A 21938-nucleotide genomic window follows, 5' to 3' on the forward strand; every position below is an offset into this window, starting at 1 on the left:
TGGAGGAGTTCGGAGCTGCTGCTTCGTTCTTACGGAAGTCAGACAAGGAGCGTCTGGAGGCCCAGACTCGGCCCTTCGACATGAAGAAGGAATGCTTTGTGCCTGATCCAGAGGTTGAGTACGTCAAAGCCTCCATCACCAGTAGAGATGGTGACAAGGTCACTGTCGACACTGAATTTGGAAAGGTAAGGTAAAGGTAACAGTAATGGTCTCAATGTAGAGTATCTGCAGAAGTTCTTTAGATTTGTCGTGTGAGACATCTTTTGTATGTTATCCACAGACAGTGACTGTGAAGGAGGTCGATGTTCATCCTCAAAACCCGCCAAAGTTCGATAAAATTGAGGACATGGCGATGTTCACCTTCCTGCACGAGCCAGCTGTGCTGTTTAACCTCAAAGAGCGTTACGCAGCCTGGATGATCTACGTGAGTCTTAAAACACTCACACGTTGACTTTATCACATATGAGCAGATCTAAACCTGCTGTCCATCTCTTACAGACCTACTCTGGGCTCTTCTGTGTTACTGTGAACCCCTACAAGTGGCTGCCAGTGTACAACCAGGAGGTCGTCATTGCTTACAGAGGAAAGAAACGAACTGAAGCTCCTCCTCACATCTTCTCCATCTCTGACAACGCCTACCAGTACATGCTGTCAGGTGATAATCTGACTTATACTTTTATATACAGTATATGTATGTAATGTCTACATATATTTTAATTGTTGACTTTTGTTTTGTTTTGTTTGACAGACAGAAAACCAGTCTGTCCTGATCACGTACGTAATGCATAAAATGATATAGTATTATATTCCTCCGTTCACCGATATTTACTAACTTTTATGTGAATTTTAATGAGCTGTTTTATTATCAGTGGAGAATCCGGTGCTGGAAAGACTGTTAACACTAAAAGAGTCATCCAGTACTTTGCCAGCATTGCAGCAGCGACAACCGGCAAGAAAGATCCATCAATGGAGAAAAAGGTGAAATAATTCTCAAAGGATGAGATATGCTATGCTTTGCTATATTCTCATATATCATAGCATATATACAGAAAAAGCATATATAGAGAAAATTACTAATATTGATGTTGGCATAAGCTAAATATTGGAGTTACAAATTGATGTCAAATTATTTACTGCCATGCACTAAAAGGTTGGCATACCAAATGTTTCAAACCATTAATATTGAAATTTGACTCTCAGGGTACTCTGGAGGATCAAATCATCCAGTGTAATCCTGCTCTGGAGGCTTTTGGTAATGCCAAGACCATCAGAAATGACAACTCCTCTAGATTTGTAAGTTTTGTTATTTTATACGAGTTTCATAATATCCCATATGAGCATGTTATGTATTGTAGTCTTGAAATATTTACAGGGTAAATTTATCCGAATCCATTTTGGCGTCAGTGGAAAGTTATCTTCTGCTGACATTGAGACTTGTAAGTACTTTACTTTTTTTTATCATTCCATCAAGCTCACAATGATGAAATGTGTAACTGTTCTGATATTTGTCTATTTTCAACTTATTTAGATCTTCTGGAGAAGTCTCGTGTCACTTATCAGCTCAAGGCTGAGAGAGACTACCACATCTTCTACCAGATCCTCTCCCAGAAAAAACCAGAACTGCTGGGTAAAGTTACCCGTCACATCTATTTGGGCTGCAACAATAAATCAATTCTTTGCGAAGCGAGAAATAATTCCTCACTGATTCTAAGATTTCCCCAATGCATTGTGATTCTCTCTTGAATCAATTCTGAGCTTAGTATTTAACAGCAGATGGCACTGCATGCTTTAGAAACAGCCATACTCTGCATCTTTCTAATCCTGACACTGACACCACTTGAAGCCCAAATAATCATTCACAAAGTTCAAAAAGGCTGATTACATTAATTTTGCATCATAAATCTGAAGTGCAAGTACATTTTACCAGTTTCATGGCTCAACCTAATGCACAAGTGAACTTCTTAGTGAGAAGTGTGCAATCAAAAACTAACCTAGAGTGCCATCTGCTGCTAATCTCAAGCTTGATTTTCAGTGAGTATCACAATACATTATGAATAGCTTGTTGCAACTGATCCGATGAATCAATATATCATCCCAGCCTTGATATCTATTAGCATTACTGTTTCTAGAGTTTTTTTTCATCTATGTTTCACTTTCTTCTTAGAAATGCTACTCATCACAAACAACCCCTATGACTATGCCTACATCTCACAAGGAGAGACACAAGTGGCTTCTATTAATGATGGGGACGAGTTGATGGCCACTGATGTGAGTGTTTCATAAATTATAGATATGATGCATATTTAAAAGAAGTAGTCCACAAAAAACCTAAAATTCTGTCCTAATCAGCACTTTTTACAACATGTCCTTGATTTCCATACAGAAAAAGCATATAATGATAGTATTGTGTAAGGAAAAGAGTAACGTGAACATGTTGAAAATCATCTCCTTTCTGGGGTCCACAGAAGTCAGATATACAAGCTTGAACATGCATGAATGAGTCTTCATTTTGGTCAATCTATTCCCTTAAAGATTTTTAATGTACTTGCCAAAAAGAAGAATATTAGGCATTGGGCATGTATTCAAAAAAGCACTGTATATTTTCTCTAGGAAGCATTTGATGTTCTGGGCTTCACCCAAGAGGAGAAGAATAGCATCTACAAGCTGACCGGGGCCATCATGCACTACGGCAACATGAAGTTCAAGCAGAAGCAACGAGAGGAACAGGCAGAGGCTGATGGGACTGAGGGTCAGAATAATTTACAATCTCAACTTCATAAAGAGAGGTTGTATATGGACTTACAGATCTGTATTTTTTTACATGTAGATGCTGACAAAGTCGCATATCTGATGGGTCTAAACTCAGCTGACTTGATTAAGGGTTTGTGCCACCCGAGGGTCAAAGTAGGAAATGAATGGGTCACCAAGGGACAGAATGTCCAGCAGGTACCAAATGAATAACAACATTTTCAAATAGCATTACAGGCTTTCCAACATACAAACAAAACCACATCTTTCACATCACTGTAAATCCAATCTGTAGAGGTTTCAGTGTGTCAAATTCAACAAATGTAATATTTCCTTGTCAGGTGTACTACTCTATTGGTGCTTTGGCAAAGTCAGTGTACGAGAAGATGTTCTTGTGGATGGTTGTGAGAATCAACCAATCCCTGGACACCAAACAGCCTCGTCAGTACTTCATTGGTGTGCTGGACATTGCTGGGTTTGAGATCTTTGATGTAAGATTACATCTGTTGATTACTGTTTTTCAAAAACTTCTATTCTTTGTTACTTTGTCAGTATGATTATATTTGAATATTAACATATTCCACCTGCAGTTCAACACCTTCGAGCAGCTGTGCATCAACTTCACTAATGAGAAGTTGCAGCAGTTCTTCAACCATCACATGTTTGTGCTGGAGCAAGAGGAATACAAGAAGGAGGGTATTGAGTGGGAGTTCATTGACTTTGGCATGGACTTGCAGGCTTGTATTGAACTAATTGAAAAGGTGGGTAAATATTAATGAATATGGGAAATTTGTTTTTACATTTAGTCAAACTGTTGTAGAAAACTGGCCTATTGACTGTCATAATCTACTACTCATTTTAGCCCATGGGTATCATGTCCATCCTTGAAGAGGAGTGCATGTTCCCAAAGCCAGTGATTCAACATTCAAAGCTAAGCTTTATGACAACCACCTGGGCAAAAATCCTAATTTCCAAAAGCCCAGGATTGTCAAGGGTAAACCAGAAGCCCATTTTGCCCTGGTTCACTATGCTGGTACTGTGGACTACAACATTTCAAACTGGCTGGTGAAGAACAAGGACCCTCTCAATGAGACGGTTGTAGGGTTGTTCCAGAAGTCAACTCTTAAGCTGTTGGGTATTCTATTTGCTAATTATGCTGGTGCTGACTCAGGCAAGTAAACACTGATGTGAAATATTAAAATATAATAAGCACTCATTTTATTGTATAATAATATCAGCAACAAATATCATGTATTTCACAGCTGCGGACTCTGGGGGTAAGGGTGGCAAAGGAGGCAAAAAGAAGGGCTCTTCGTTCCAGACAGTGTCAGCCCTCCATAGGGTATGTAAGGTTATTTAACACTGCTTTGTCTCACATGGTTTTATTGCATGTAAATTTAAATCCTCTATGGTCTACCAATAGGAGAACCTGAACAAGCTGATGACCAACTTGCGGTCAACTCACCCTCACTTTGTGCGCTGCATCATCCCCAATGAGACTAAGACTCCAGGGGCGATGGAGAATCCTCTGGTCATGCACCAGCTGCGCTGTAATGGTGTGCTGGAGGGCATCAGAATCTGCAGAAAGGGCTTCCCCAACAGGATCCTGTATGGAGATTTTAAACAACGGTAACTATGAAACTAAAATGCATATTGCAAAATAATTTTATATGTGACTACAAGTTATTGCAAATTGCAACAATAAATTTTTTTTGTATCTGGTAGAAATAAATATAAATGCACGCATATAAAAAAGAAAGTGAATAATGCACAAATAGCATACAATAATTGTTAATCGTCTTGTTTATTGTCTTTTTTTGAAGGTACCGCATCCTAAATCCTGCTGCTATACCCGAAGGACAATTCATAGATAACAAGAAGGGTGCAGAAAAACTTTTGGGTTCACTGGACATTGACCACAACCAGTACAAATTAGGACACACTAAGGTATTTTACTGTATTTATAGTAACATTTTACAAATCCACTGTTTCGTTTCATCCTTTTTGATGCAAAACTCTTTGCTCTTCAGGTGTTTTTTAAAGCTGGTCTTCTGGGAACACTTGAGGAGATGCGAGATGACCGTCTTGCACTTATAATTACTGGAATTCAGTCAAGGTCTCGTGGTTTTCTATCAAGAATTGAATTCCAGAAAATTGTGGAAAGAAGGTTAGTTTTTCGTTCTTCAGGCTTAAATGTTTTCACCAACTTACAAGATATATTGCAAAACGGAATATTCTTTTTACAGAGATTCATTGTTGGTGATCCAGTGGAACGTACGTGCCTTCATGGGTGTCAAGAACTGGCCCTGGATGAAGCTCTACTTTAAGATCAAGCCTTTGCTGAAATCAGCTGAGACTGAAAAAGAAATGGCCAACATGAAGGAAGAATTCACCAAGTTGAAGGAGGCTTATGCAAAATCTGAAGCCCGCAAAAAGGAACTTGAGGAAAAAATGGTTTCTCTTCTCCAAGAGAAGAATGACCTTCAACTCGCAATGCAGTCTGTAAGTTCACGTGGGGCTAATATTCTGCCATTTTATTAAATTCTTTTCACAAACCAAGAACTTTTTTTTTCACTTTGATAGGAGCAAGATAATCTTGCAGATGCTGAGGAAAGATGTGAGGGTCTGATAAAGAGTAAGATCCAACTTGAAGCCAAAGTCAAAGAGCTGACTGAGAGGGTGGAAGATGAAGAGGAAATGAATGCAGAGTTGGTTGCAAAGAAAAGGAAGCTTGAAGATGAATGCTCTGAGCTCAAGAAGGACATTGATGATCTTGAACTCACTCTGGCCAAAGTAGAGAAAGAGAAACATGCCACTGAGAACAAGGTCAGTTTTCAACTTTGAACATGTTAGAGATATATGAGTGGTGCATTAAGAGTGCCTTGATATATTTATACACTTCTACAGGTTAAAAACCTGACAGAAGAGATGGCAGCTTTGGATGAGATCATTGCTAAGCTGACCAAGGAGAAGAAAGCTCTGCAGGAGGCCCATCAGCAAACACTGGATGATCTCCAGAGTGAGGAAGACAAAGTCAACACACTCACTAAAGCTAAAGCCAAGCTGGAGCAACAAGTGGATGATGTAAGAGCAAGAAAACATAATTAAAATGTGCGGTTTTGTGAGCAATTGTATATTTATTTTAGATATAATTGACAATTTTGGGTGAAATTTAGCTTGAAGGTTCTCTGGAACAAGAAAAGAAAATCGCATGGATCTTGAGAGAGCTAAAAGAAAGCTTGAGGGTGACTTGAAGTTGACTCAAGAGAATGTGATGGATTTGGAGAATGATAAGCAGCAGATGGAGGAGCGTATAAAGAAGTAAAATATATTACATTATAAAACATTTAATATAAAATTTTAATATTACATTATGTATTAATCCATTTTGTGTCATTCTGTTTACCTGGCAGAAAAGACTTTGAGGTCAGCCAGCTTAATAGCAAGATTGAAGATGAGCAGGCAATGGCAGCCCAACTCCAAAAGAAACTGAAGGAGTTGCAGGTAAACTTGATTCTTAAAAAGTTGAACAGTTGGACTAAGAAATACTGTAACTTTGGTTTTGCTCACATTTCCAGGCTCGTATTGAAGAGCTTGAGGAAGAGCTGGAGGCTGAGAGAGCCGCTCGTGCCAAAGTTGAGAAACAGAGGGCTGATCTGTCCAGAGAACTGGAGGAGATCAGTGAGAGATTGGAGGAGGCTGGTGGAGCCACTGCTGCCCAGATTGAGATGAACAAGAAACGTGAAGCTGAGTTCCAGAAGCTGCGCAGAGACCTTGAAGAGTCCACTTTGCAACATGAAGCTACCGCTGCTACACTGAGAAAGAAACACGCCGACAGTGTATCTGATCTGGGAGAGCAGATTGACAACCTTCAGAGAGTCAAGCAGAAGCTGGAGAAGGAGAAGAGTGAACTCAGACTGGAGCTGGACGATGTAGTATCCAACATGGAGCAGCTTGTAAAGGCAAAGGTCAGTAAGAAAGAGGATGCTAACAATCCATATATTTTGTGTTGTCAATCAATTAAATAAATCAAGTATCATATATTTTATTCCCTAGGCAAACCTAGAGAAAATGTGCAGAACTTTGGAAGACCAGATGAGTGAGTACAGAACTAAGTCTGAGGAAGGCCAGCGCACCATCAATGATTTCACAATGCAGAAAGCCAAGCTGCAAACTGAGAATGGTAAAAGCACAAAACAGTGCTATGTTTTTCCACTATACCATAACAATCCTAAAGAAAAACAAACATTTTTTTGGAAAATTAATTTCAGGTGAACTGTCTAGACAGCTAGAGGAGAAAGACTCTCTGGTCTCTCAGCTGACAAGAGGCAAGCAGTCTTACACCCAGCAGATTGAGGACCTTAAGAGACAACTAGAAGAGGAAGTCAAGGTTTTCGAAATCTCTCTCTCTGCTAAATGTTTTCAATATTTAAGCACAAACGTGAACTGAAATAAAATATTTGTTTGTCTTTAGGCTAAGAATGCTCTGGCCCATGCAGTTCAATCTGCTCGTCATGATGCTGATCTGCTGAGAGAACAGTATGAAGAAGAGCAAGAAGCCAAAGCTGAGCTGCAGAGGAGTCTGTCCAAGGCGAACTCTGAGGTGGCCCAGTGGAGAACAAAATATGAAACTGATGCCATCCAGAGGACAGAGGAACTGGAGGATGCTAAGTATGAAACAGAAAACACTTACAACCCAGACAATGTAAACATAAAAATGCACCGTAAATAATGATTTTATGTAAAAATTTTAGGAAGAAGCTGGCTCAGCGTCTGCAAGATGCAGAGGAAGCTGTGGAAGCTGTCAATGCTAAATGCTCCTCACTAGAGAAGACTAAACACAGGCTGCAGAACGAGATTGAAGATCTTATGGTGGATGTGGAAAGATCCAATGCTGCTGCTGCTGCTCTGGACAAGAAGCAAAGAAACTTTGATAAAGTAAAAATTAATTTTAAAAATTAAATTGATAGTAATTTAAGTTTAACTCTTAAATTAACTATGCTCTGCTCATATCTAACAACTGTTAACTTTTATTCAGGTTCTTGCTGAGTGGAAGCAGAAGTATGAAGAATCTCAAACCGAACTGGAAAGTGCCCAAAAAGAAGCTAGATCACTGAGCACTGAACTCTTTAAATTGAAAAACTCATATGAGGAGTCATTGGACCACCTGAGAGCATGAAGAGGAGAACAAGAATCTCCAAGGTAAGGACAGTTTACAGCTCCAAACCAATATTTTAATCCCTTTGTATTTGTAAAGTCATGGACTTCTTCTAATGCACAGAGGAAATCTCTGACCTCACTGAGCAACTTGGTGAGAGTGGGAAGAATATTCATGAACTGGAGAAAATTGAAACAACTGGAGCAGGAGAAACAAGAGATTCAAACTGCTCTGGAGGAGGCTGAGGTAAAAAAAAAAAAAAAAAAACAATTTCCCAAACATTCATACTAATCTGGCATATTTTAAAATTGTCTTTCGTCTTCATAGGGTTCCCTTGAGCATGAAGAAGGAAAGATACTTAGAGCTCAGCTGGAGTTCAATCAGATCAAAGCTGATATTGAACGTAAGCTGGCTGAGAAAGATGAAGAGATGGAGCAAGCCAAGAGGAATCAGCAGAGAGTGGTTGATACTCTTCAGAGCTCATTGGAATCAGAGACTCGCAGCAGGAATGAAGCTCTCAGACTGAAGAAGAAGATGGAGGGAGATCTCAATGAGATGGAGATTCAGCTCAGCCAGGCAAACAGACAGGCATCAGAAGCCCAGAAGCAGCTCAAGGGTCTTCATGGACATCTCAAAGTATGCTTTACTGACAATTTGTAAAGCAAAGGAAATCTTACAAAGTTCTGCAATCTAAACATATGTAAAATTTGTACTTTGTAGGATGCCCAAATGCAGTTAGATGACGCTCTGCGTGGTAATGAGGATCTCAAAGAGAACATAGCGATTGTGGATAGACGCAACAATCTTCTGCAAGCTGAACTGGATGAGCTGAGATCCCTGGTGGAACAGACTGAGAGAGGAAGGAAGCTGGCTGAGCAGGAACTGCTGGACGTCAGCGAGAGAGTTCAGCTCCTACATTCTCAGGTATGGACATCTATGTACATATCCACGCTAACCAAACCTTTAAACGCTCTCTTAGTACACAATATCATCTAGGAGACTATATTAATGTCAATACTGTCTATGTTTAGAACACCAGTCTGCTGAATCAGAAGAAGAAGCTGGAAGGAGATAATACTCAGCTTCAGACTGAGGTTGAGGAGGCAGTGCAGGAGTGCAGGAATGCTGAGGAAAAGCCAAGAAGGCCATCACTGATGCTGCCATGATGGCAGAGGAGCTGAAGAAGGAGCAGGACACCAGTGCTCATCTGGAGCGCATGAAGAAGAAGAACATGGAGCAGACCATCAAAGACCTGCAGCACCGTTTGGATGAAGCTGAGCAGATAGCCATGAAGGGAGGCAAGAAGCAGGTCCAGAAACTGGAAGCAAGGGTAAGCTGCTGATGTTTTTAGAAACAAGCCTATTGTATTTTCTGTAAAATGGTCATTCTGTTTGATTAAAAACATTCCACACATCTGTTAGGTAAGAGATCTGGAAAATGAGGTGGAGATTGAACAGAGAAAGGCCAGTGACTCAGTCAAGGGGATTCGTGAATATGAGAGACGCATCAAAGAACTCACCTATCAGGTAGAAAATTTTTTGCTTTTATTTTTTAATACATAAATGTATTTAATATATTAAATGCATAAAATGCAGGCTTAAAGTATTTAAATATATAATGCACATCTGTATACGTTTCTGCTTTACTTAGACTGAGGAAGACCGAAAGAATCTGGCTCGCTTGCAGGACCTGGTAGACAAACTCCAACTGAAGGTCAAGTCCTATAAGAGAGCTGCTGAGGAGGCTGTGAGTACTTTCTTCCCACTGGTGCTATCATAGGATACGATCAGATGCAATTAATGTATATGACTAATTTGATCTTCCCAAACACTCTTGTGTGTATTCTGTAGGAAGAACAAGCCAATTCTAATCTGACCAAGTTCCGTAAGCTTCAGCATGAGCTGGATGAGGCAGAGAGAGGGCTGATATCGCTGAATCTCAGGTCAACAAGATGCGAGCCAAGAGCCGTGATTCAGGATCCAAAGTAAGAATAAGTAAAAATGTGATTGATCTACTCTAAATCTGATGACTTTACTGATTTCAGCATATAAAACTCAACAACTGAACTTGATGAAATTCATTTGGCTATGTACATTAACTATGGACTTTTTTTGTCTTTTTGTTCCCAACAGAGGGGGCTGATGAGGAGTGAATATATTATCTGGATCACTGTAAACATGGCTTGCTGTGATGATCTCCTCTGTAGTTCAGTAGAATAAACCAGACAAGCATATGAATATTTCATCCTCTTTTGTCTTTTTCCTAACACAGACACTGCAATATCCAATCATGTTCCTTTTTACACAACAGTAAAATCATGTACCTCAATGTATGAGCCACAGATTAGGATAGATTGCTTTCAAATCAAATTGAAACAATCAGGAACATTTTTATTTGCCAGTGCGTTTAATTGTCCTTTACCCCAGTTTTACCAAACTACTACAAGCCACATAATCCAGAATAAGTTATAAACCACTCAACATTAACAAATTGCACTGTGTATATTCAGACACAGCTCAGCCTCAGAAAACTAAAGGATATTAATGCTTTACCATTTAACATGCACATGGGTCTATTATAATACCTTCATCAATACGATCAACTTAGAATATTCAGTGAAATTCTGAGAAAATTAAAGAGTACCACATAAACTAAATACATTCTTACATACTTATTTTGCATACAGTGAATATGAATTATTATTCTGAATTTGAAATAGCCAATATAAACTAAGCATTTACAGTTTAGGTTAGTAATGTCATTTCAGAAGAAGCTCTTTCTCATTAACTGGCAATATATTCTAAACCTGAAGTAACCTCCACAATGCTGTGAAAATGAGAGCTGTAATAGTCAATCAGCACCACTTGAGGGCACCCTTTAATCTCTTATAGAGCATGCTTCCTTAGGCGTCAATGTAGGGCAGGGTGGGGCAAGTTGTCACATTTTTGAACATCAATTTTTATATACATTTGTTATAGGCTTCAAAAAATCCACTGGAAATGTCCTGTTAGTGCCCAAGAAAAATATTAATGGCTCACCCTTTGTAAAAACTTTTAGATCAAACTAAAACATTAACTGATGATTAGAAAACTATGTATTCATTTTGGTTAATGGTAATGTTTTTTGAAATGTTCAGCTGATAAAATGATAAAACAATGAATGACAAAACAGTTTTTACATAAAAAGTAAAAACTAAATGTAGCAATTTTACATATATAAATGCTCTCTACAAGTATTGCATGTTGTTAGGTCACGTTACACATTGCACTGGTAAAAATATATGAAAAAATTATAACTCAACCAAAGCCAAATACTCCTTGGATCAGTTCACTACTGCTGCCATACATCATGCAGCTGAACATATCAGAGTTTATCATTTTCACTTGTTGACCCAACACATATCCAGTTATATAACAATGAGTTTAGAAATTTAGACACTATTATTCTCACAATGCTTTTATCTTTTATCTATTTCTGCATCGACTCATGAGGTTTGCATTCAACGCAAACAAGTTGCCCCCTCTCCTCTCTTTACTTATTAAAACACACTCTCAGTTATTAACCAAATGAAAGTAATCACAAGTTTACAGATGATGTCATATTTCACCCCAAAATCTAAGTAAAGATGAAACTAATTTGCAAAGCATAGATTATTTTTAATTGTGGCGTCATTTGGGAAGACAGTGTAAATTAAATTTAGCACATATGTACTTTGCATTGTATATAACCTTTCCCATGTAACAGCTACGAGAATGAGACTGAGAAGTAGTAAATATTTTACAGGTCCTAAAGGTAAGCTTTGATTTCTTCATGCAATAGAACCCAGCTGAACCCAGATATTAATTTCAAATTTTGGACATTAACCCTTGAACAATCTCTTAATCGTTCAAAGGTTAATGTCACAAAATCTGACAGAAGTCAAATGGTCCATTAACTTTTTCTTTTACTAGTCAGAAAATATGATATTTGTTACTTTTCAAAACATTTTCTGTCAAATAAAACATTGAGCAACTAAAATCAGAAAGAAAAAGCATTACCTTTGTCTGTGCTTCAGAAGTGTGTCTTCTGCAGAGAGCACAATGTGTGTGTGTGTGTGTGTGTGTGTGTGTGTGTGGATGTGTGGGTGGGTGTGTGTGTGTGTGTGTGTGTGTGTGTGTGTGGGTGTGGTGTGTGTGTGTGTGTGTGTGTGTGTGTGTGTGGGTGTGTGTGTGTGTGGCTGAGTCAAATGCCAGGAGCAACAGGAGTGAGCAGAAAAAAATAAAAATTTGCACAGCAGAGGTTAAAAGTCATGACAATTTGCATAACGGTAGCAAGTTTACTCGTGAGAAAATTTTAGAAGATTTTAAATTGAGAGTTATACATTTATCACACATTTAAGACTTTAAAGTTGTCAAATGAAGTTGTTCACAATGTACATTACTAATTAAAAATTTGTTTTATATATTTACAGTAAGAAATTTACAACATATCTTCATAAAAAGATCTTAACTTAATATCCAAAATATCTTTGGCATAAAAAAATAAAAAAATCAATGATTCTGACTAATACAATGTACTATTATTTATTGCTACAAATATATTTGTGCTACTGAAGACTGCTTTTGTGATCCAGGTTCACATATAAATGAAATTACTTAGTTAATGCTAGAAAATAAAAAAATGCAGCTACACATTATTAGTCCATTTTAGAAGCAGGTCCATTAAATAAGATTTGCTGTATATGCTGAAATTAATTAGTAAATCCTGAAATGATAACTAATGTAATTTACTGATGTTAACAACTGGAACTTTATAATAAAATTAGATATTAGATAGATAGATAGATATTAGATAGACAGATAGATAGATAGATAGATAGATAGATAGATAGATAGATAGATAGATAGGCGTAGGAGTCATTCAATCATTAATACCTGTATTCTCTGCTTCCGTCATACAGCTTTCTTGAGCAAGGATAACAAAGAAATGACAAGCAAGTCAAACGAAGAACCCAAGGAATAACGGGACGTTCAGTCAGACACTTGTCAAAGTAAATCAAACAAACAGACCCCCCAGTCTCCATTAATAGCATGCTCAATGGTCACAATGCACAAAAGGTCAAGTCATTGACCTTATGGTGAGCCGAGACGTCAAAGGGGCCTAAACAGCTGAGAATGGGCGCCTCCGTCTCAGGAAGAGTGTGGATAGGAATGTTTCCACCTCGTCACAGTAAGAGATGGAGCTGGCAGCTGAAGGAAAAGAGACTTGATGTTAAGGTTCTCTGGATCTCATTAATCTAGAGCGAGGGCCTTAATGAGACAATCATTAATGTAAGCACCATGCTTTCACTTTCATCTCGTCCAAAAACGTCTGTTTGACCCAACAATCTGAGACGCAAATCAGAAATGATCTCTCAGCCTCCAAGGACATAGTGATGGGTGGGTCCAACTGGCTAGTAAAAAAAAAAACAAACAAACAAACAGGCGTACACAAACGTACACATACCTAATGTGTGATGTGTGATGTATGGTGAGATGTTGTCCACAACCTAAATTGATTTATACCTTCATAAGGCCACATTTTGACTTTCACAGCACACAGTTTATGCAGTTTAAGAAACATTTAGAGTTTATTTGCAAAAACAGATACGTTTTTTAACTTTCAACTTTTATTTTCATGTTTTATTGTGTTAGCTAGCTGTCATTTTTTGTTCTTAAGTTGTTCTTTTTAACCGAGTCAAAATAACCCAACTGCAGAATGCACAATGAAAATACGTTTCTTGAGAATTGCTTTTGCAAATGAACTCTTCGTGTCCTTTAAAATTAAATTAAGTAAGTGATTACCAAATCATGAAGGCTGTTGTGTAATTAAATATACACACTTTGTGTTTCAGCTGATTATGTGGCAGTGTTCGTATTTGCATTAGTATTTATTGTACAGTTGTAATATAAAATAAAAAAACATTTTCTTTCTCATTTATTTTTAACTAAAGTAGCATGTAAAATTAAAATAGTATCACAATAATAATATCATGTGCTTTATGGTATTTTAATAGCATTATATATATATATATATATATATATATATATTTTTTTTATTATTATTTTTTTAAATATATATTTTGTGTGTGCATGTTTAAATTGCATTTTAAAATCACAAGCACATTTTTATTTTGCAATTAAATCAGATTATTAAATCTAAATTAAATTTTGATCACAATTACAGAAAGAATTTATCCTTTCTTTCCATAGTGAGTTTGCAGCTAACAGGACATTTTGAGGATGCTAACCTTGTGTGCCCAATGCTGTGACCTTCAAAGCCTAGAGTGTCAACTGAATCCTGCGAATGCCATAGCAGGGTGCTTTGAATGTGATATTCTAGGACAAACGGTCTAAAATAACTGAAATGAATGGAATTCGTAAAGTATGCATGTTCTATGATACAGATGTTAAACGATCACTTGTTGATCCTAATCCTTATGTTAAAAGATACCAATGTTTCCTAATAAAAGATGCATCACATGCAACAATTCACACCACAGCATGCACAGCACAAAGAGCAGCTGCTGGAGCCTCTCACACTACAGAGGCCCCCATCTACAGCTGTCTGAGACCCTCAGCAGTGACTGTAAAGAAGCTGAGAAAAATGCAGCAGGGTTATCTTTGTCCTCAAGGATAGAGGAACAACAATGGGACGTCAACAAGAAGAGGATGAGGTCTAGCCGTGACAATTGAGCCGTTGGGTCAAACAGCACCGAAGGCCAGCTGTTGGTTGTTCGTTGTCTCCATCTATAGACAGACTTCAATTATTTGTCACCTTTTGTTTTAGACCTTCTCTTTACTTAGCTAATATGACTGTCTCAAGCAATGACATTGGAACGTCTCCAAAGTGTGAAAAAAAGTTAAACCTGATATCTCTCAAAAAGTGTGCATGTGTTACTTAGACAAAAAGGGTGATTATGATTAGCCTTAGGCTTTAGATAAGTGGAACTGATTCACGTCTTATAAAGAGAATAAGTAGTCAACTCTTGAACAAACTTTTGAAATCTCTGCCAATGCATTAAAGATTTAACTGGATATCATTGGTTCTTTGCAAGGCTTGTCTTTCTGAGGGAAAAACAACAATGGAGAGGCTGAACAATTGTAACATACCACGACAAGTTCACATTTCTCAGATGTCGAGAGGTGTGCTGCTCTACGAGGAAGGGATCAGAAATAGACTACTGTTGTTCTTGTTGACCTGAGACAACGTCAGAAAAGGAGTTCTAATTAGGATGGTGTTGATGAAATGTCTTTAAAGCGACATGTGTGTTCTTTTGTCCTTCCTCCATTAAGCCTATTGTTACATCGCACCATATATATCACCCGCCGGTGAACATCCTATGCCATTCAATCATTTGAAGATTTATTTAGCGGGACATGGGTGGGGCATCTACTGTGTACCACCATTTTGGGATAAGTGACTTTTAAAAGGTAGCATCAACTCTGGAGGGACACAAAACACAGGACAACCCAAGGTAAGAGCCTCCAGTAGAAAGACCAAGGAAGATCTCCTGGACAATCCTCACAATCACTGCTTTCAGAGCTCACACAAAAGAAATATCCATCACAAGTTTGTGATCAGAATCACATCATTGTTCTCAAACACTAATGAGCTTTTGGTCTCATCCCTAGAATAACACCAGCTCTGCAGTTACAGTGAACAGAGTTTGACAAAAAAGAAGGTGAGGAGTTTTGCATCTCCTGATAAATGCATCTACAGTACTGAAATGCATTTGTTTATCATTTCTGCACCTGTGACGCCAGTTATGTGTTGTTAGTGCTTCTGTGCTACGTTTTTGTCAAAGAAGGATGTTATATTTATAAGGCTGTTTGTTTCCAGGTTTCAACATGTCTGACGCCGTCATGGCAGAGTTTGGGTCTGCTGCTTCGTTCTTACGGAAGTCAGACAAGGAGCGTCTGGAGGCCCAGACTCGGCCCTTCGACATGAAGAAGGAATGCTTTGTGCCTGATCCTGAGATTGAGTACGTCAAAGCCTCCATCACCAGTAGAGATGGTGACAAGGTCACTGTCAACACTGAATCTGGAAAGGTAAGGATGCTTTATCGGGATTTCACAATAGTTACGAAATCTGGCACCACTCACAGTTTCTTCAGAAAAAGCTTACAAATGTAACAATTTTAAGTTTTAGTGTGGATAATCTAAAAGAAAGCATTGTTTGTTTTTTACAGTGCAGCTTTCAAAAACTAAACTATGAAGACAATTCAATTATTAAAATGAAAGACTTGTGTAAAGTTATAATTTCTATTTCAACAGACCTTGACTTTCAAGGAGGGTGATATTCATCCTCAGAACCCCCCAAAGTTCGATAAAATTGAGGACATGGCGATGTTCACCTTCCTGCCTGAGCCGGCTGTGTTGTATAACCTCAAAGAGCGTTACGCAGCCTGGATGATCTCGTGAGTGATGAACGCAGAGTCTCAACGAATCTACTGCAATCATTTGCTTGTATAGTTGTACTGAACTGATTCATCTGCCACATTACAGACCTATTCAGGGCTGTTCTGTGTCACTGTCAACCCCTACAAGTGGCTGCCAGTGTATGGCGCCTCTGTGGTCAAAGCCTACAGAGGAAAGAAAGAGGACAAAGCTCCTCCTCACATCTTCTCAATCTCTGACAATGCTTACCAGTACATGCTGTCAGGTTAGGAATACATTTCACAGCTGTTCAACTTTTTCAATTTATTAACAATTTATCTTGTTAAATATTACTCATAACAATCTTCTCTGTGTGAATTTCACCCCACAGACAGGGAGAACCAGTCCGTCCTGATCACGTAAGTTATTTCATCCTAATTTTTTGGGGAGATTAAATGTGTTTAAAAGATAAAAACGTCTACTGTTTTAATCCACAGAGGAGAATCCGGTGCTGGAAAGACTGTGAACACCAAAGAGTCATCAGTACTTTGCCAGCATTGCAGCTGTAACAGGGAAAAAGATGCAGCTTCTGAGAAAAAGGTCAATATAGCTACAAAACTGTACTACTGTACTAAAATAAAACTATGAATATCGCTTGATTTCAAAATGTTATTTTGTTTATTTGAAGGTTGTGAAAATGAAATTGTTTGTTTATAGGGTACTCTAGAGGATCAGATCATCCAGGCTAACCCTGCCCTGGAGGCCTTTGGTAATGCTAAGACCATCAGAAATGACAACTCCTCTCGATTTGTAAGTCCTCTCGTAGTGAGGAAGGCATTAGTGTATAATGTATATAATATAAAAGAAGTAAATATGAATTATTTATTTTGAACAGGAGTAAATTCATACGAATTCACTTTGGTGTGAGTGGGAAACTGGCTTCTGCAGATATTGAAACTTGTGAGTATGCTTTATATTATCACAGTTATGACTGGAAGACTATAGTACACACAAATTTATATATATATATATATATACACACACATTTGACGCAGCAATAATTTTGTACATTTTGCTAATTTAGATCTGCTGGAGAAGTCTCGTGTCACTTATCAGCTCAAGGCTGAGAGAGACTACCACATCTTCTACCAGATCCTCTCCCAGAGAAAACCAGAACTGCTGGGTAAAATTACCCGTCAAGTCTATTGCATTGCGGTTTCTAATTAAAAGAGTATTTTCTGATCTATGTTCCCATTTCTCTTTAGAGATGCTGCTCATCACCAACAACCCCTATGACTATGCATACATCTCCCAAGGAGAGACACAAGTGGCATCCATTGATGATGCTGAAGAGCTGACTGCCACTGATGTTAGTAACGTATCTCTATGTGAAGCAAAATATACATGAATTAGAACTGTAGTGAGGTGCCACAAAAAGGATAATAAAGTAGACTTACATTATTGCTACATTATTGTCGTGCTGCTTTCAATTGGCAGGATGCGTTTGATGTGTTGGGCTTCACTCAAGATGAAAAATCAGGAATCTACAAGCTGACCGGGGCCATCATGCACTATGGCAACATGAAGTTCAAGCAGAAACAACGAGAGGAACAGGCAGAGGCTGATGGGACTGAGGTCAGTATTAAGAGAAAGAGACAGGATAAATATACAGTATATACATAAATGTACACAAAATATACTTGCTCTCTGCGGCATGGGACTGAGGGTCAGTGATGTTGTGCAGTCATTACCACACTGCCACTGGTGACATTTTGATAAATGGTTATAAACTTAAATTAAAGTAGTATAAATATATTTATATATATATATATTATTTTTCTTTACAAGATGCTGACAAAGTTGCTTATCTGATGGGCCTGAACTCTGCTGATCTCATCAAAGGGTTGTGTCACCCAAGAGTTAAAGTAGGAAATGAGTGGGTCACCAAGGGACAGAACGTCAGCAGGTAAAGAAACTTTGTATAAAGCTTGTAAATCACGTTACAACAATTTTTACATTTTATTCTACTCCTTTTAGGTGTACTATTCTATTGGTGCTTTGGCAAAATCAGTGTACGAGAAGATGTTCTTGTGGATGGTTGTGAGAATCAACCAATCCCTGGACACCAAACAGCCTCGTCAGTACTTCATTGGTGTGCTGGACATTGCTGGGTTTGAGATCTTTGATGTAAGATTGCATCATTACATTTTGTAATATTAAAACAAATAAAACAAGCATCCCATTTCACCAATGTGATTATAAAACATATTCCACCTGCAGTTCAACACCTTCGAGCAGCTGTGCATCAACTTCACTAATGAGAAGTTGCAGCAGTTCTTCAACCACCACATGTTTGTGCTGGAGCAAGAGGAATACAAGAAGGAGGGTATTGAGTGGGAGTTCATTGACTTTGGCATGGACTTAGCGGCTTGTATTGAGTTAATTGAGAAGGTGGGTTTATGTGCAGGAATATTATTATAGTTTCATTTAAAACATTTGTTTTGTATGTTCTTGTGTTTTCATATTTACCATATTTTTTCCATTACACTTTGTTTCCTATAGCCCATGGGTATCATGTCCATCCTTGAGGAGGAGTGCATGTTCCCCAAAGCCACTGACGCAACATTCAAATCTAAGCTTTATGACAACCACTTGGGTAAGAATCCTACTTTCCAGAAGCCCAGGATTGTCAAAGGGTAAACCAGAAGCCCATTTCTCCTGGTTCACTACGCTGGTACTGTGGACTACAACATTTCAAACTGGCTGGTGAAGAACAAGGACCCTCTTAACGAGACTGTGGTTGGACTCTTCCAAAAGTCTACTGTGAAGCTGTTGTCGGTACTGTTTGCTGGATATGCTGGGGCTGACTCAGGTGTGTACTGATCTTCAGTAAAGCGAATTCAGTATTCTTTTTTTCTGGGTTTGAACTGTAATGTGATAAAAAAATGTTTACTTACATTTTCTGTTGGTTTCAGCCCAAGATGCCAAGGGAGGTAAAGGAGGTGGGAAAAAAAGAAGGGTTCGTCTTTCCAGACCGTGTCAGCCCTTCATAGGGTAAGGATTATAAAAAAAAAAAAAGATCAAAACAAAAGTAAAAACTGCATACCTTACAATGTTATGGTTTTGTTTTTTCACAGGAGAACTTGAACAAGCTGATGACCAACTTGCGGTCAACTCACCCTCATTTTGTGCGTTGCCTGATTCCAAATGAGACTAAGACTCCAGGGCGATGGAGAATCCTCTGGTCATGCACCAGCTGCGCTGTAACGGTGTGCTGGAGGGCATCAGAATCTGCAGAAAGGGCTTCCCCCAACAGGATCCTGTATGGAGATTTCAAGCAGAGGTGAAAAACTTAAAGAGAACGCTAAAATAAAGACTGAAATAAACATTTCAGTGCACAGGGGGGTAAAACTTTTTGTTACTTTTGTACTTCTTGTTAGATACCGTATTCTGAACCCATCTGCTATCCCTGAGGGTCAGTTCATTGACAACAAGAAAGCTGCTGAGAAACTGCTGGGCTCACTGGACCTTGACCACAGCCAGTACAAGTTAGGACATACTAAGGTATAAAATATTCTAGCATAATTTCTCTTCAAAAAGCCAATTTAAATGATCATAATGCAGAAAGTGTAAATAAAAAATAGTAAATAAATATTGTCATATTTTGTAAAGGTGTTCTTCAAGGCTGGTCTCTGGGTACCCTTGAAGAGATGAGAGATGACCGTCTTGCTCTTATCATTACTGGTATTCAAGCAGGAGCTCGTGGTATTCTCTCAAGAATTGAGTTCCAGAAGATTGTTGAGCGCAGGTTAGTATAACTGTAATGTCTTCTTTTTATCTATTAGAAGAAGACATCCACTACTTTTGTCTATGTTAATATACACTGAATTTCTTTACAGAGATTCTTTGTTGGTGATCCAGTGGAATGTACGTGCTTTCATGGGTGTCAAGAACTGGCCCTGGATGAAACTCTACTTCAAGATCAAGCCTTTGCTGAAATCAGCTGAGACGAGAAGGAAATGGCCAACATGAAGGAAGAATTCACCAAGCTGAAGGAAGCTTATGCAAAATCTGAAGCCCATAAAAAGGAACTTGAGGAAAAGATGGTTTCTCTTCTTCAAGAAAAGAATGACCTCCAGCTTGCTGTGCAGTCTGTAAGTCAACATGGAAACACAAGGTTTTTTCACTTTTATTTTCTCCCCCAAAATTGATAAATTCTATAAATTCAGTTTTTTTCTCGCTCTGATAGGAGCAAGACAATCTAACAGATGCTGAGGAGAGATGTGAGGGTCTGATCAAGAGCAAGATCCAGCTTGAAGCCAAAGTCAAAGAGCTGACTGAGAGACTGGAGGATGAAGAGGAAATGAATGCAGAGTTGGTTGCAAAGAAACGAAAGCTGGAGGATGAATGCTCTGAACTCAAGAAGGACATTGATGATCTTGAGCTCACTCTGGCCAAAGTAGAGAAAGAGAAACATGCCACTGAGAACAAGGTTAGTGGTTACCTTTATAGTTTTTTCAACAATTTTGAGTGTTTACTGATCTAAAGCTCTTTTGCTTAGGTTAAAAATCTCACAGAAGAAATGTCAGCACTTGATGAAATCATTGCTAAGCTGACCAAGGAGAAGAAAGCTCTGCAGGAGGCCCATCAGCAAACACTGGATGATCTCCAGAGTGAAGAAGACAAAGTCAACACACTCACTAAAGCCAAAGCCAAGCTGGAGCAACAAGTGGATGATGTGAGTACAACAAAATCTCACTCTAAACACCTTAAGTATGATATTTGTTATGTTTTACAAGACAATGTAAATGAATTATATTTTTTATAATAAGCTTTGAGGGATCCTTGGAGCAAGAAAAGAAGCTGCGCATGGATCTTGAAAGAGCAAAAGAAAGCTGGAGGTGATTTAAAATTGACCCAGGAAAGTATTATGGACTTGGAAAATGATAAACAGCAACTAGAGGAGAAGCTGAAAAAGTAAGAACATTTCAAACAATTAAAATAAGAATAATAATTTTTTTACTTAATTATAATTATTTTTAATAATTATAATAACTTATCAAACATTTTTGATATCATCTTAAAGGAAGGACTTTGAAATTGGACAGCTCAACAGCAAAATTGAGGATGAGCAAGCCCTTGGTGCCCAGCTCCAGAAGAAACTGAAGGAGTTGCAGGTTTGTTTAGATGAAACAAGGATGAATCATATAAAAAGGATCATTGACTTATTAAAACATTACTTATTCTCAATTTCCAGGCTCGTATTGAAGAGCTTGAAGAAGAGCTGGAGGCTGAGAGAGCCGCTCGTGCCAAAGTTGAAAAACAGAGGGCTGATCTGTCCAGAGAACTGGAGGAGATCAGTGAGAGATTGGAGGAGGCTGGTGGAGCCACTGCGGCCCAGATTGAGATGAACAAGAAACGTGAAGCTGAGTTCCAGAAGCTGCGCAGAGACCTTGAAGAGTCCACTCTGCAACATGAAGCGGCCGCCGCCGTTGGCCGAAAGACGCAAAACGGGATTTTATGAAAGCAGACGAGCAACCTTCTCAGAGAAAGTCAAGCGGCAGCTGGAGAAGAGAAGAGCGGACCGAAAGGTGAGCTGATGATGCGCCCTCCAACATGGAGCAAAGCCAGTCGTC

At 38.5% G+C, this 21938-nt stretch overlaps 2 pseudogenes; one reads left to right on the top strand and one right to left on the bottom strand.

The window, feature by feature from the left end:
- Nucleotides 1-21938, bottom strand: part of LOC122329976 — a 98580-nt pseudogene that overhangs the window by 31816 nt on the left and 44826 nt on the right.
- LOC122329971 lies at nt 746-10145 on the top strand (annotated as a pseudogene).

Source organism: Puntigrus tetrazona, chromosome 24 (assembly GCF_018831695.1).
Source record: "Puntigrus tetrazona isolate hp1 chromosome 24, ASM1883169v1, whole genome shotgun sequence".
NCBI classification, from domain to species: Eukaryota; Metazoa; Chordata; class Actinopteri; order Cypriniformes; family Cyprinidae; genus Puntigrus; species Puntigrus tetrazona.